General features: G+C 45.2%; 1 protein-coding gene across 2 annotated transcripts in view; it reads left to right on the top strand.

Moving 5' to 3' along the window:
• Positions 1–16,396, top strand: part of GRIA1 (glutamate ionotropic receptor AMPA type subunit 1) — a 120,977-nt gene that overhangs the window by 23,851 nt on the left and 80,730 nt on the right. The window lies entirely within an intron of this gene.

Below are 16,396 nucleotides of genomic sequence, written 5' to 3' on the forward strand. Positions count from 1 at the left end.
GGCCCTTTTATGGGTTGGAAACCCTCTGACCTTACCCCTTGCAGCGCTTGCTGTGCTCTACAAGCTCCTTGTGGTCCTAATTTTGAACGGCACACGGTTCATCTCTCCAGGGTCTGATCAAATGGGCATGGAAATGGAGACAGATGTGCCACCTGTGATGGGCATTTCAGCCATTACATCTGGAGGAATCATTTTTTTGAGGCCTCCTTCTCTCCAGGGGGGAGAACAGTTGAATTATTCTTGATCACTATTTCCACTATAAATTCTTGTGTCATGATTACAGGTCTGCCGCACTTTCCCCCCTCAGTTCCCTCCCCCATCTCCCTTGCCCTTTCATGTTTCTTGTTCCTTTGCAAAGTTAAGCTGTACCTCTTTGAAGTCCTCAGGGAGAAGAATCCTGTCAGGACAAGAACAGGAGCTCCAAGAGCCCCAACACCCTCCTGTATCTGATGGAGGAGGCATTCCCCCCTTTTCTGCATATGCATTTGGTCCCATCAGCAACGGAGCTGATTTTCCTTTCATGTTTAAAATAAAAGTACATCCACTCATTTCCCCTCACTGATAGCCAAAGGGAGCGATTTGATAGCTGGTTTGAATACCTTGTATCACAATAGCCTATTGCTTCAAATTTTATGCCATATGGGAGTAATTCAGATATCCTGTAGCTTCATCCTGGGTGTAACAAGAATAAGAACTTTATAAGTCTCTTTAGATTGCCTTAGCCTTTTGCATGATTTCTTACTAAGTAATTGATTTGGAAAGTAGCAGGAATGGCAAAATATGCCCCTAATGGGAGAGCACTGCATTTTCTGTGTCGTTGTTATACATAACTTCCATGTGTATTTAAATGAGTAGCATCAGCATAGAGCCAGGAGATATTATAGATATTATGTAGAAAAATAAGTGTTCAGGGAGTATCTGATGAATAAAGATAAGAACCATTTGAAGATCTGACCTTGCAAACATTTAAGCACAAATCTGTTTCCACAACCTTGCTCAAGCCATTTTCTGGGGGGTGTTGGGTACAAACCTCTTGTCTGTGTGGCAGCACCCCAAGCCATCCTTCCCATCCTTCCTCATCTCTGCTCCTGCTTTACTAACAAGACAAATCCAAACATGAGAATAGACAGAAACCAGTATTACGGGGAATGTGAGAGGATTGAGAAGTAATTTTCCATTTCTAAAACGATTTTCATTCTGACATTTCCAGAAACATATGGCCCCATGTTCTGCGAGCGGTTTCTTAGGATGTGCTGTCCCTCTGCCTTGCTTCCCAGAACTCACAGTCCCCCACACACATGCTCGCACCAACGTGCAGGGATGCCCAGCCTTGCACTGCAGTCTGTCGGCAGAGGAAGGAGAGGAGGGATCTGTGCTTCCATCCTCTGGGTCCCTCTGGAGCTCAGTCCTTGTTGCTTCGGGAGCGGGAGATCATTGTCACACCTCGTTGTGTCACACCTCGTTGTGTCACACCTCATTGAGACACACCTCCCGTGCCTTAATCTGCTGTGAAGGAGGCAGATTAGGGCTAGCAGCCCCAGTTTCATGGGTTTGAACAGCTTGAGTTCAGTCGGAGCTCGAGTGCCCCCAAAAGCTGCTCCTGTGGTGCTCTGGGCACTGTGCAGCCCCTGCAGGGCTGTGAGAGGCCCCCTCTGCAGCTGCTGCCGCCTCTGCAGGCTGGAAATTGGAAGAGATTTCACTGAAAACCTTCCCTTTCCCTCTTCCCTCGTTTGCAACAGGTCTCATAGGGTTGAGTAAGTGAAAGAATGGTGATGGGCAGGGGTTCGCCAGTGTTTTATGGGTCTGAGCAGGCAGAACTGCAGATTCCATGAGCTGCTGGTGGCAGAGAGGGCAAAACCAGCAGCAGATCCTGCAATGAGCTCTGTTGCTAAGGAGAGCCCTGTGCAAGGCAGGGGAGAGGAGCCTCCAAAACATGCACAGATATTCAGTGTCCCCCTGTCTGCACGGAGCTTCTGTGCCTGGCCCCTGCAGAAACAGGGGATTGTGGCTGAAATTCAAGCATCTTCTTGGATCAAGGTACCTGTATGATCTGTGCTTTTTGTGGCCCTCCTGGATTTTGTGTAAATTCTTCCAGTGCAGTCACTATGAAATATCTAAGAAAATGCATGTATCAAAAGTCTGAAAATAACCAAACCTGGTTTACTACCCCAAGGATCATTCCATACTGGACCAACCAACCCCTTTTTTGCATTCTTTTTCCTGTTCATGCTGTTTTTTCAGGAAAAAGTGGTGTGGGAGTGGGAGTCAGAGCTGAAGGAGGATTTTGCAAAGGAATTGGAGGGCAGGGGATGAAGAAGAAAAAGCATCACCTGCACATCAGGGCTGGGGGCTCTGTGAGAGCAGAGGCTGTAGAGCTGCCTGTGGGCACTGGGGCTGCATCTGAACCAAAGAATTCTTTGCAGTCTGTGGCAGACAGGGCTGCCAAACACTGTTGTGACCTCCCAGCAGGTATCCCAGGAGAGACCAGTTTGCAGCACAGCAGTGACCTGAGCCTGCCTTGGCTGTGACACCATTTCCTCGAAATCCCCTCCCCATCTGGGCAGAGGCACTTCCAGGAACAGCCTCTGAACCTCCCACAAAGCCCGTTTTGTTTGAGGATCCCTGGAATTGGATGGGAGCATCCAACCTCACATTTCTGCTAATGAAGCTGCTGAGAGTAATTAAAGGCAGCAGTTTGGAGTTACCGAGCAATATCAGTTCTGATATTGGGAATAAGCCGTGCTGGGGGTAATTGTGCCACTCAGCTCTCTCCCTTTCTCTCCCCACATGCACTGCAGAGCATCCCTGGCAGGGTAAGGGCAGCTTTGTGGTTGTTCCTCTCATCCCAAACAGAGCCTGTGCATGACCTTGGTCTCTGTGCATGCTCCAGTCCCCAGGGATGCTGAGATGAGCTGTGGAATTCAGCCTCAGCACTGGTGGGCACTGGTGAAGCAGTGGTGGCCTTCAGGAGGTGTTCTCAAGCCTGTAGGTCTGTGCCTATGATGGATGTCTGTCACAGACTTCTTTTTATGAAAATCCTTTCCTTAGGGTTTTTCCTCCTGAGAAGCTGAGAGGCCTAAGGAACAAAATGACACAATGATTATCTGCTGGTGTGGAATGCAACAGGTGCATCTGTGATTGGTCTCATGTGGTTGTTTCTAATTAATGGCCAATCACAGCCCAGCTGGCTCGGACACAGAGCCTGAGCTGTTGTTATCATTCCTTTCTATTCTTAGCTTAGCTAGCCTTCTGGTGAAACCTTTTCTTCTATTCTTTTAATATAGTTTTAATGTAATATAGATCATAACGTAATAAATCAAGCCTTCTGAAACACGGAGTCAGATCCTCCTCTCTTCCCTTCTCCAAGAACCCCTGTGAACACGGTCACAGATGCCCACAAGGAAAGGGTGCAGGAGCAAACTGGCCCAGCACAGGGAGGGCAGTGCGGGTTCAGAGCCATTTCATGGTGGGGATGTGGCTCTGCCCTGCTGAACTGGCACTCTGTGGTGCCCCAGCCAGGGCACAGAGCTGGGAACAAAGGGAAACAGCTCATCAGAGTCTCTGCTGCACCATCCCACTCCCCATGGGCTGCAGTGACCTGAGCTCTGCCAGCTTGTGCATTTTCCCTTTTCTTCCCAACTCCAAGCAGGTTTATTTTGAGGCTGGAAACCTCAAAGGCTTTCCTCTGCTGCCCTGCTGCCAGCAGTGCTCCCTTGCTCATCATCTGGCATCCTCTGCCTGCTGCTACCTCCATTGTAAAGCCATGGAAGTGGTTATGCAATGGAAAATCATTCTGGGTGAGTTTTGATCACATTTACACCTCTGTGAATCAGAAGTGGGTTTTTGGTTGTGATTTTTGTTGCTAGTCTTGCAAAAGGGAGGATGGTTTGGAGCTCCCCTGAGTTTTAAGGAGAAAAGCTTGGGGGTTTGTGTTACAGTAGGGGAAAAAAGACTGAAAAATGAAAGAGAATTATGGAGAGAGCACTTTTCCCCACAAAGGCTCCTACTTGGAATCTCATCCTTTAGGTGTGATCTCCTGCATTCCTTATTCCACATCCTGGCTCAGGTCAGTGACAAGTGATGCCAGATCCACTGAATCACAGAAAGGAAGGTGCTGATTTCTCTTATTTCCCTAAATTCTTTCAGAAACCAATTTTTATTTCTTCAGAGTCTTGATAAAGGAACACGGTAAGGGATTTTTTTTCACATTCTTACATTCTTTTTTTTCTGCATATGTATATTAAAACTCAGACTGGATACTTTAGAAAATCAGACACTGACTGGAGAACACAGGCCCACTAATTTGGGAAATCCTTCAGGTCAGTCCAGCTTGTCAGGGCATTCAGCATGGTTCAGCAGCCATGGTTTTGTGTCTGACTCTGGGCTCTGCATTCCAACAAACACAGAGACCTCTTGGGGAGAGCCTGGGAGGGACCAGGAGTGTCCCAAGCCCTGGAGCACGAGGCAGGGAAGAGAAAGGGAAAGCTCTGGGGCTTAGTGTGGAGCATGGAGATGGAGATGTCACTTTCAAATCTTTCTGCCAGCAATGCTTTCAGTGAGCATTCAGTCGATGACTGGCTGGTACAACCTCCCAAGGCCCCTCCTGGCCCAAATCTCAATGTTTTTGTGAAAATGCAGTAGTCATGTTTCATGCCACATCAGCAGGAATATTCCTGAATTTTTGCAGAAATATTCCTGAATTTTCTCCCCTGGAAGAAAAATGACTTGACAGCTGTGGGTTTTGTTCAGGTCTGCATTACCAAAAGATCCCTCCAGCAAAGGGATTTTCTTTGTGGGGCCATATTACTGCCCAGTGATTATATAAATAGCCATGTTTTCTTTTCAAGACAACAAGGAACTGGCCCCGAAGTGCTGTGCAGCCACAGAACCCCTACAAGCTCTCATGTCCTTCTGAGACCCTTGGTTTTTTCCACTGTTGTCCCCCAGACTCACTTCTTTTTAATGATATTTAGAGCATTTAATAGGTAACTCCTACAAGCCTTGATAAAGCACTTTTTCCTGCATGTGGGCAAATTGAGGTTTTTTTGTTAGCCTGTATGGATTATCCTCTCTCCAGGGCCAGTGGAAAAAGTGTGCTTCAATGCATATTATATCCCATGTTTTCAAATTCATGGAGAGCTTTTTCTTTACATGCTAGGTTGCATTTCTTTAGGCTGGGTGCTGTCAAAACCTGAAATCTACCGGCCCTTACATTTTATTTGTGAGAAAAAGAAAAGAAAAACTCAGAGAGAATTCACCCAGCTGGTGGAACAGAGGGATCACAACCTTTGCAGCTCTCTGTGCATCCAGATGTGCTGGTGGCTGGCTCTCAGCAGGGAAATGTGCTGAGCTCACACCTCAGGCAGGGGAGATGCTGAAAGGCAGCAGCTGCTGAGCCAGGGCTCAGGCAATGGGATGAGTTCAGAGGGGTGTGGAGATGGCTGAGGAACCTTTTGTAGCTGCAGCATCTCTTCTCTCTCCCACCTGGAACTGCTGCCTGAAAGTCCCCAGTTAAAAGGTATCAGGTTCCCAAAACCATAAGCTTGTTTTACAAGTCATGCATTTTTTAATACAATGTTGAATCTCAGGCTTCTTTTTATTAATCTCCCCCTTTTTAGTACTGATAATTCACATTTCTAGATATTTTTTCCCCTTCTGAAGCTGTAAGTCAGCACCTTGCTGAAAAAGAGATCTATGACTCAGTCCAGTTACTCCAGGAGTGGGGAATTTTTTAGACCTTAGTCAGCCTTGCAAGCCCTGTGCTGAGGCTGCAAGAGCCAGAAGGTCTCTCCACATCCCTGGTTCAGAGATGGAGCCCCATGTGCTGATTTCCAGTGGGAAAAGTCCCTGGTGCCACTGCAGGTGCTTTATGTAAAGCTCTGCCTCAGTCCCTGCTGCTGTGAATTTTGGCCAGCACTCACGGCAGAGATGGAGGGGATAAATCACTGGAGACTTTCTGTTTCTGTCTAAATGATTTCATGGCCATTACAAGGTCTCCTGCAGTTCCTGTAACACCACTTTAGGAACAAATCCTCTTAGAGGGAAGCTGATGGATGCTGAATCATGGAAAGGAAGTGGCAGCCTGTGAGACCCCAAACATCACAATCTGGGCATCTCCATCTTGAGGGGAGCTGCAAAATTACTGTTCTCACACAGGGGATGCAATATCTGAATTTCTCTCTCGCTGCCAAGACATTCTCCCTTTAATTAATATTTCATCCTGTTGATGCAACTTGTCCACTTATTTTCCCAGTTGTTTGCAGTGCAGATTTCCCAAATTGTTTCCTTGGGGCACTTGCAAAATCAGGATCTCACATCTGAGGAGTTCCTTGCAGCTCAATTATTGAAATTTCTGGCTGAAAAATGTATGCACTTTTAATTAAAAAAAAAAAATTACCCAGCAAAACCTGCCTGGAGGTAGTTTGAAAGTAAGAGGAATTTTTTATTAAAAAATGAAGGAAAAAAGGTCCCAAACTGTGGGTAGATTAATAGTTACAGCACTGCATGTCCAGAAACTACTTGAGACCTTTCCTGAGTGATGGATAATGGGGAAGGGCCTGGGATTGAGCCATGTCACCCTACAAAAACACCAAAAACTGAAACCTCCTGAGATAGGAGTTGCTGGAATGAGTTGCTGTTCCCTAACAGAATTCCAACAGAGAGCCCAGCATCCTCCTTCTCAGCCTGTGTTTGGGAAGGGATCATTCCTTGGGCAGACCAGCAGAAGGATTTTGTATTCTTCTGTTTGCTCTGCCTTAAGCTGGAGCCTGCTCCAGTATTGGTTCAGGTCCTGCAGTGTACATAAAATTAATCCTGACATTAATTAATCTCCTGAAGTGGAGAACTCTGATAGCTCCCAGAGTGGGTTATTTCTGTTTTCCCTCCAACTGGTGCCAGGCCAGAGGTGAGAAACCTGGGAGAACCAGGTTATTCTCCAGGCTGGAAAAGACAAAGATGTACATCTGTGTTTTGCAGCACCTCTGTGAGGAATTCCTCATCCTTGGTGTTTGCCAAGGGGAGAATAAATCCACCAGCACCAGCACAAGAAACCCAACACCAAGAGAACACATTGCACCTCAGAGACCCTTCACAAAAGGATTTGGCAGAAGGGATCTCTGTGGAAGTGTTGCTGTGAAAACTGGGCCAGCTGCACTGTGTGCCTCATGTGTGAGCTTTGCTCACTTGCTGTGGTGCCATCAGGACATTCCAGCAGTGATTCAAGTGCTTTTGCCTATGGTTCTGTCCTTCTTTCAAGCCCTGGCTGCAGCCCCAGGAGCAGGCTGTAGGTATCTGTGAGCACTAGGGGAGCTGTGGTGTGTCCCTAACCCGGGACACAGCACAGCAGGACCCTGTCACAGACATCTTTTTATGAAAAATCCTTTCCTTAGGACTTTTCCTCCTGAGAAGCTGAGAGGCCTCAGGAACAAAATGTAAACAATGGTTATCTGCTGCTGTGGAATGCAACAGGTGCCTCTGTGATTGGTCTCATGTGGTTGTTTCTAATTAATGGCCAATCACAGTCAGCTGGCTCGGACAGAGAGCCGAGACAAAAACCTTTGTTATCATTCTTTCCTTTCTATTCTTAGCTTAGCCAGCCTTCTGACGAAGCCTTTTCTTCTATTCATTTAGTATAGTTTTAATGTAATATATATCATAAAATAATAAATCAAGCCTTCTGAAACACGGAGTCAGATCCTCGTCTCTTCCCTCATCCTAAGACCCCTGTGAACTGTCACAGGGAGGTGCCTTCCTGCTCCAGGCACTGTGCAAGGTACTCCAAGGTGGGCTGGGCTCACAGGCAAGAAATTCAGGATTGAATTGAATTGAAATTCAGGATTGAATCTGAATCCTGGCTCACAGGATTGAGCAAGGGGAATCCTTGATGGAATATCCTCCAATGTTTCCTTTTGGTTTGCTGAGAAGCTGGAAAAGGAGGTAAAGAGAGAAGCCCTTCTGCCACTGGCTGCTTGGAAGCAGAGTTGGTGTTTTGAGCATTTTTAGGAAGAATATGTGTTGTAGGAGGAAATTTCATGTGTTTCAATGTAAGAATGTTCTAGGTGAGAGAGGAGCAGCATGAGCTCCACTCCTCCTCGTGTTCTCCCTGCTAAAGATCAGAGAAAACAAGGTATGAAAATGGCAAGAAAAATGATGAGATGGAAAATGAGGGTGGAGGGGTTCAGGGAAAGCTTTGATCAGCAGGTCCTGATGGATTTGTTTTTAAAGAGAATCACACAGGGCAAACCATGCCCAGAGAAGGTGCAAAGGAGATGCTGTCTGCTGTCCCTGAATTTTCTCTCAGGAAAATCTCTGTATCTGGATTTTGCAGCATGAGATGCAGGATTTTGTACACAGGGAAAATTGTGGCTGATCACAATTTGTAGGGAAGCCCTCATGTTTTTGCTTCTCTGCCAGCCTCTCCCTTGAAATGTAAATAAATAGGGTTGGAGACACACATAATGAGGCCCAAGGGTAAAGGACTAAAAATCCAACATCATGTTTTCTTTGGCTGAACTTCTAAAAAAAATTAAAAAATAAAAAAAGGAAAAAAAACACAACAACAACAACAACAACTGGATGAGGAATGTTATAAAAATAAATCCACCCAGTTCAGCACACAGGAAAGCTCAGAGCTGTGGTGTGCAAAGTAATGAGTAAACAAACATAAAGAGTGGTGCACACTGCCTACAAAAACCTCCTTCCACCCCAGATTTGAGGGCAGATTATTACCCACACCTGGGCAGAGCCAGCTTGGAAACTTTGTGCTGCAAACTGTAGTGAACTCCATCCTTAGATGTACTAGATGAGGACAGAGAATTTCACAGCCCTTGCACAGCCTCCCCAAGCCTCATTTCTTCCCAACATTCACAGGACAGCTCAGCAGTGCTGGCGAAAACAGGCACTGCATTTTGGAACAGATTACACCTTCCCAGGGAGGAAGGCAGGGTGCAAAGGCTGTTTTTTAGGGAGAGGATCCCTAGGAGGGAAACCAGCAGTGTGATTCTTTCCTGATGCCCCAGTACCTGAGGCAGGCACCTGGTGGATGTGTCCCTGTGCAGGTGTGTGAGCGCTGGGCAGCAGCAGCTCTGCACCCACAACAGGAGCTGGAATTGGCTGCTTGGGAAAAGGATCAAAGGGAAATCTTGTTACACCGTGTTTCTGCACAAAGAGTGCTCCTGTAGGCTCGCAGCCCTTCTCTCCTGAGCTTTGCTTTTGATGTTGCAATGTGCATGGTATCAATGGCAGTGCAGATGGGCTTTCCTGCCAGTCGGGTGCCCGTGATCAAGGTGAGTTTCCAGGTGTGATTCAAGGTCTCTAGCAAATTCCATCCCCTCCCTGTGTGGGTTTCTGCAGGAAATCCTGTTCCCAGCACTCCTGCAGTGCCCTCCCAGCTCCCCGGTGTGAAAAACACCAATCACTTGTTTTTAAAATTTTAAAAGTTTAATGGTAATAAAATGGTTAGAAAAATCATAATACAATTATTTTTAATACAACAAAATACAATTATTGCATTTTAATACAATGGTCATAATAATAATACAATTAATCAAATAGTTATTCAAATAGTAATACCATTAGAGTAATAATAATTTGGTCAATTTGGATTAGGACAATATGACACAATAAAAACAAAGAGACACAGATGTCTGGGTACCTCTTTCTGGGCAGCATAAGCCTGAAAAAGGACACACGTTAACAGAGGATTAACCCTTAAAGCAATAGCCTGTTGCATATTCACACACCTCATACATGATGCATAAATTCCATTCAAACACAGGATTCTGTCTGGTCAGTGTCAACTTCCTCTTGATCTTAATGGCATCACCTTGCACACAAACCCCTCTTGTTAGGAAGAAAAGAAACGTGAAGCAATCTGTGTGAAGCAATCCTTGTTTCACAAAAGGGAAACCTGCAGAAGCTCTTTGCACACTTCAGGTTGGGCTCTGAGCCTGCAGGGCTGGGACAGGGGCTGAGCTCGCAGCAAAGGCAGTACACAGTGAGGATCATGCCTCTGAATGTGTCACCCATGGATCCCAAGTGCCTGTTCCCAATTTGTTCATCTTGATCAACACAACACCTGAGCACCTATTCAATTTTTACTTAGCTCACAGTGCTGCTGCTGCTGGCTCCAGCCCTCGCCAGGGAGCACAGGGGCTCACTGGGAGCAGCCCAATAGGCAGAGGGGGGATTTTGAGTGCCCCCAAATGTGCAGAGCATGTCCTGGGGTGCCTGTGCTGCCCCACACACAGGTCAGGTGTCCTCCCACAGCTACTGCACACAAAGGTGCTGCATACCCAGGTATGACCGCTCAATCCTCACTCATGGTTGACATTAAGCACATATTCTGCTACCTTGCTGTTCAGAGTCATATTGTGTGTGTATGTGTGTGTGGGCAGAGGGCTGAATGGCAGTGATTTCCTGTGGATAATTGCCCTGCCTTCGTTTGTTTTTTTTTTTTTTTTTTTTAATTTAGAATTATTTGAAAAGAAAAAAGGAAAATCTAGTTAGAGGCAGTTGCTCAGGAGAGACTTCCAAGCCAGAGGTGTGAGTGTGGGTCCACAGATTTCCTATGGGTCCCCTCCCCAGCACCAGAGTCCAGCAGCCTCACAGGAGCAAAGCCTGCTCTGCTTTTGGGGGTGTCTTCAACTCACTGAGTTCTAGTTTCACACCAAAAGGGGCAGGCAGCCTTTGGAGCACTGTAAAGTGACTCTGCCCTTTGCACAGGAACAGAGGACTTAGCTGAAATTTGGGAATTAATTTTGCCATTGAAACCACAGAGGCTGAGTGTGGCTGCAGGACATCCCTCAGGGCATCAGCTCCTTCTGCCCTTGCAAAGTTCAAGGTTATTAAACACAGTCCTGTGTGGTGCTGCTGGGGTGACAAGTACTCACGAGCATCAAAACTGACACTGAACTCACAGCTGAGGAAAGCAGATGTGATTTCTTGTGTAGCCTTCTGGATCTTTTTAATAGAGCACTATAAACGAGGCTATTAATTATAACAACAAGGAGAGTAGCACCAGGTATTTTCCCTGGTGTTTCACAGCTTGCTGAGCTAGAACAAATCCTCCATGCCAGCAGCCTCCAGTGGATTTGAACATGAGCTGAGAAGCCAGGAACACCTGGTTCTTTCATCAGCTTTGATACAGGCTCATTGTGTGACATCCAAATAGTCCCTTGAAGTCTGTTTTTGGGAGGTGCTGAGCGATTATTGCAGCTCAGCACATCTGAAACCAGCCCAGCCTGGCCCTGTGTAAAGCACAGCCTAAAGCTCCTTTGAGCTGCTGGAATGAAAGGAACATTATGAATGCAAAGTTTATTATACATCCACAGTGTCATGTCATGTGCACTCCTAATGTAGTAAACACTGCAGATATTCCAAAGGCACAACATCTTATCTGTAGTAAACACATTCTGAAGCTCCTCACTGAATTACTCTAAGCCTCTGATGTCCCTGCATAGATTTTGGTTGAGTTTTGGCCCTTGAAGGTATTTGTAGACTCCTGCCATATTCCTCTACTGAATATCTGCCAGATCCATCCGTTCCAGGCCCTTCTGTTACCAGCACAGCAGATGCACTCAAAGTTACCAAGCCCAGAGTAAGCAAAACTAAAGTGTTTAATCTATTATTAATCAGTCAGTTGCAGGAATGATAGGGCTCTGGGGGACCTCAGAGAGACATCAATATTTATGGCCTCGTTAGCAAATGCCACCTTTTTTATTTAATTTTTTTTTTTAAAGAGACAACAGGATTATGGAGGTTGTTTATGTTTCCAGTCGTTCCATAAAGAGGCAATGTCATGTTTTGGGATAGGATGGTTCAGAACAAGATATTTAATATTTATCACAAAATATTGAGATTTCCACCATGCCTCTGTTCTTCTCGGTCTTGTAGTCAAGATTTCACCTTCTCTAGAAGCAATGGCCCAAGCTGAAATCAGAGTCCCAGTTAGTCTAAGCTACCATCCAAGGAATTTTTGAAAATTAAAAGATAAAATCTCCCTAATTCCATTTGCTGAAGTAAGTTATATAAATTCCATAAAAGACAAGCAATGAAATATGATTTCAGTTCCAAAAGAGCTCCACCCATTACTGGCAATTTTTTTTTTTCTGGATTAGGCTAAATTTAAATTGGACATTAAGAAAAATTTCTTCACTGAGGGGATTGTCAAGCAGTGGCACAGGCTGTCCAGGGCAGTGGCTGAGTCACCATCCCTGAGGTATTTAAAAGACACGTAGATGTGGCACGTAGGGATGTGATTTACTGGTGGACTTGGCAGTGTTAACTCAATGTGTTGGACTCAATGATCTTAAAGCTCTTTTCCAACCTAAACAATTCTATGATTCTGTAAACAATTCATCCTGCAGTGCTTGTGCTACACAGCTTTTTGCAGTTCTTGCCTGAGTTTGTTCCTTGACATTTCCAGCACCAACCCCAGTGATGCTGATTTTAAATTGACCTTCATCCCTTGTATCCAACCTTCTTAGCTCACTTAGTCTCTTCCTTCAGATACCATGAGCTGGTTTCTTTTACACACTGTATTTTGCTTTTCTGTTTTGTTTTTTTGTTGCTTGTTTGTTTTTTGGTTGGTTTGGTTTGGTTTTGGTTTGGTGTTTTTTAAATTACTTTTCTTCTTTTCCCAGTTTATTTGAATTGATATTTTTTTAGTCCTCTTTGCAGTTTCTGGATTTTTTCAGGAGTAGAAGAATAATTTCCCTTATCTCAAGAAGACTTCAATGGCACCATCATTGAAGCAACCTCTTAGTTGAACATTACTGTTTTTGTGAAAGAGATGTTGAGGAAAAGAGCCCTGGAGCAGGGACACCAAAATCCAAGGGGAAGGAGAGAATAAATCAGAGAATTGGGCTGTGAAAAAACATAGAGTTAATGAATGGGGCAAAGAAAAGAGGAAAAGAGAGAAGATTTCAAAGGAAAGAAACAGTGACCAGCCCTTAGTGACTGCAGAGTTGCCTTGAGGTCCTTGATATCTTCACTTATCCCTTCTCACACTTGCACTTCCCTTGCTGTCTCTTGATGCAGTCACTGATTTCCTCTATTTCATACCAGGTGCAGATTTTGTAAATAGGAAAAGGAGATATCCTCCACATCAAATCACCTTCTAATAATGTGCAGACAGCGAAACCACCCAGCCAGGCTGGGTCCAAACCCACTATGGACCAAGGGAGGATCTACCCCCATGAAATTTGTGGCATCTCCAAATTATTTTACAGGACCTGGCAGCTTCTCAAGTGCTTTAATCCCTGAAACAGGAGCTTGAAAATTTGTTCTTCTCATAGATGTGAGGCCTATCATTATGGCAGGAAACTGGTTCATGGTGCTCCTTGTGTGCTAGGAAATGAGACAGTTTTTACTTCTCTAGTTTAAAGGTTCTCGGGGCTTTCCTTGATTTTCCTCCATCCTTTAATTTGGATTGACTCTTTTGACTTTGTCATGGGGTTTTTTGGCCAATGTCAGTGCACCACTTTTCTCTCAACATTGTTTTTTCCCCATTGTGGCACCCCAGACCATTGCAGATAACCACAGATTTCTGTCTAGAGGTGGTTGAAAACTGTAGAAAATTTTTTCATTCAACACAGGTCTTTGCCATAAAAGATTTTTTTCTCCCTTTAAGGAAATAGTGGTTTCAATGGATTTTTACTATCTTTTTGCAAATCTGAAATAAAAGGTAAACGTGGAGATTTTCTATGTATGCTCACACTTTTTTTGCCAGTTTGCCACTTACCTCCCACCTACCAGTTGGAAAACAGAAAAAATCCCCCAGCATGTGATGCCAATCTCCACCTATTTTCATATTTCTCTGTTTTCACATTGTCTCTCTGCAGAGTGAAAAGTAGTAAAGAAATAAAACTATTTTTATCAGTTCCTCTGACCAAAAGGAAATTTAAGTCTACTTGAATAAGCACAAAAATAAATATTCGTGTTCCATTTTGATATTTCCAGAAGGAAAAAAAATACAAAAACAATTGCTGTTTTTTTTGCGGGTGTGACTTTTAAAGAAGAGATGTTGATAGCTGTATTTGCCAGATTTCCCTTTTAGTTCTCTTCTGAGTTTTACAGCTACAATAAAGAGACCAATTCAAACACATAGGTGAACCCCTGTCTGAATGGAGGAGGGCATCTTCCCACCTTCACCCCCTCCTTTCCCCTTGGCTCCTTTGGTTTCTGGGAGAATCCCTGAAGCTGCTCCTTGAAGCTCTGCCAGGTGCTTTGTGCATCCCCATTCTCCTCCTGCCCCTGCAGCCCTCTCTGCTTGCCTTCACACTACACTGTAATAAAAGGCACCCACACTTTGATAAACACCACACTTTCAAAAATTCTCAGTTCACCAAGACCTCAAGATTTTTTTTTTTTAAGTCATTGACTGCAGAATAAGCAGAGTTTGCTCTGTCCCATGGGGCAGAGCTCCGTGTTTGATAATGCGAGACACACATAAACTTACAAATGTCTTGGTTTTATTTGCCCCTTTCCAAAGAGATTTTTTTCATTTTTACACAGATGGTAGGGACGTCTCTATCTGCCGCCTCTCTCACAGTGCTCAGCCAACATCTCCTTCATCTGCTGCACCAAGTGTAGGGAAGGAAAACACCCAGCACACTTGCTCCTGGGAAGCTAATGGCTCGTGCAGCAGTGTTTGCAGCCCACTAGATATTCACTTCCCCGTGCTTTTCTGTATCCATGTTACAGAGATGTGGTTCCTACAGACATCTCAGGTGCTCTGTGCCCCTGGAGACAGGAGGGCAGAGGAGGTCTCAGGATCTCTGCTGGTCAGGATGACACTGAGATGCCTTAGAAAGTCTCTTTTCTGAGCCCAGCAGCCAAAGAAGGAGTCAAAATTCTTCATCGGTGGTTTTTAAGGTTGTTTATTTTCTCTTATCTAATACATTCTTTCCCTGGCCTGCTGAGGTCTGTTCAGCAGGTCAGTCTGAGGCACACTGAACACCCTCAGAGGTGGTGCTGTCTTTTATAGTAAAAACTACGTGTACATTATTTACAGTAATTTCCCAATACCTATCACCTATATTAGACAGTGTGTTCCTGCCTTAAGCCAATCCAAAAGTGCCAACATCACACAGAAGGTGGAGGCTAGGAAGAAGGAGAAGGACAAAACATGCCCAAATTCCTCCATCTTGGGACACTGAGCCCCTATTCTAAAAACCTCAAAATTTTACTTTTCACCCTGTGACAAACTAACTATTATTCTGCTTAAACTTTTGTGACTTGTTTGTGACTGCTTTTGCTCCAGTGCTCCCTTTGGAAAGCAAAACCCAAGCCGCTCTCCTGCCATGGTTACAAATCTCTCTGTGGTTCACAGCCTGCATTTATTCATGACTAGTTTATTCTCACTTGTTCTCATGCCAATGTTGTCCTTTAGCATCAATAGCTCTTCTCTAGTGTTTACCCCTCTGACGTTTTTATAAGCAGCAACACATCCCCTCTCAGCCTTTGCTTCCCTGCACTGAAACATGCCAGATCCTCTACAATCTCTCGTGTGACAACATCTCCATTTTTCAGGACAGCTGCCCAAATATCCAAGGTTTCATCCCCAAATATGTCATTTACATTGTTTTATCTCTCTTTAAAAAAATGCTGATTTTACTGTATTGGGGGCAGGTTCACATGGATGTGTCAGACTTAAGGAAAAATATGTGCTTGATGGTGTGTGTGACAGAAAGAAGGGGTGATGCTGCATGTGACACAAAGGGGGGTTGATGGTGTGTGTGACACAAAGAAGTTGCTGTGTGTGTGGACCGTGCCGTGGATGCGTGTGGAGGGACGCTGGCAGTGGGGTCGTGTGCCCCAGACTCCAAAAGGGATTATTCAGTGAGGAGGGGGAGTGGTAAGGAGGATTTTGAGGTGCATGACACTGAGAAGGATTAGTCTCTGTGTAAAAAAGTGTGTGTGTGTGTAGAAGAGAGGGAGGATAAGCAGGTGGGCACGCGTGGCACAGGGAGAGAGATTAGCCCGGGCATCTGTGAGCAGGGTGATAAGGAAGGGCTTCGTGTGAGAAAGGCACTGTAAAAACTGGGATTTAGCTAATGGAAGGATCTGTGTGTGTGCACGGGTGGGATGTGGAAAGGAGGATTTGGGAAGTGTGTGGCAGAAGGGATTTGGGATGCTGCAGGGGCTGCATGCAGGGGTGTGTGTTCCTGCAGCTGCAGCACCACAGGGTCACTCACAGCCATGCACTTGAGGGATGCAGTGTTGTGTGACCAGTGGGTAAGGGTTTACAAAGGGAAGGCCTTGTAGCATTGCTCTGGCCTGTTACTTAAGCTAAGGAGAACTGTGGGAGAGTGACTCAGCTGGAATAGGGGTAGAGACACCTGAGGGATATGAGAGATGTGCAAGACGTGCTGTGTGACAGCCACGTGGCCACACT

Source organism: Ammospiza caudacuta, chromosome 16, assembly GCF_027887145.1.
Source record: "Ammospiza caudacuta isolate bAmmCau1 chromosome 16, bAmmCau1.pri, whole genome shotgun sequence".
Taxonomy (NCBI): Eukaryota; Metazoa; Chordata; class Aves; order Passeriformes; family Passerellidae; genus Ammospiza; species Ammospiza caudacuta.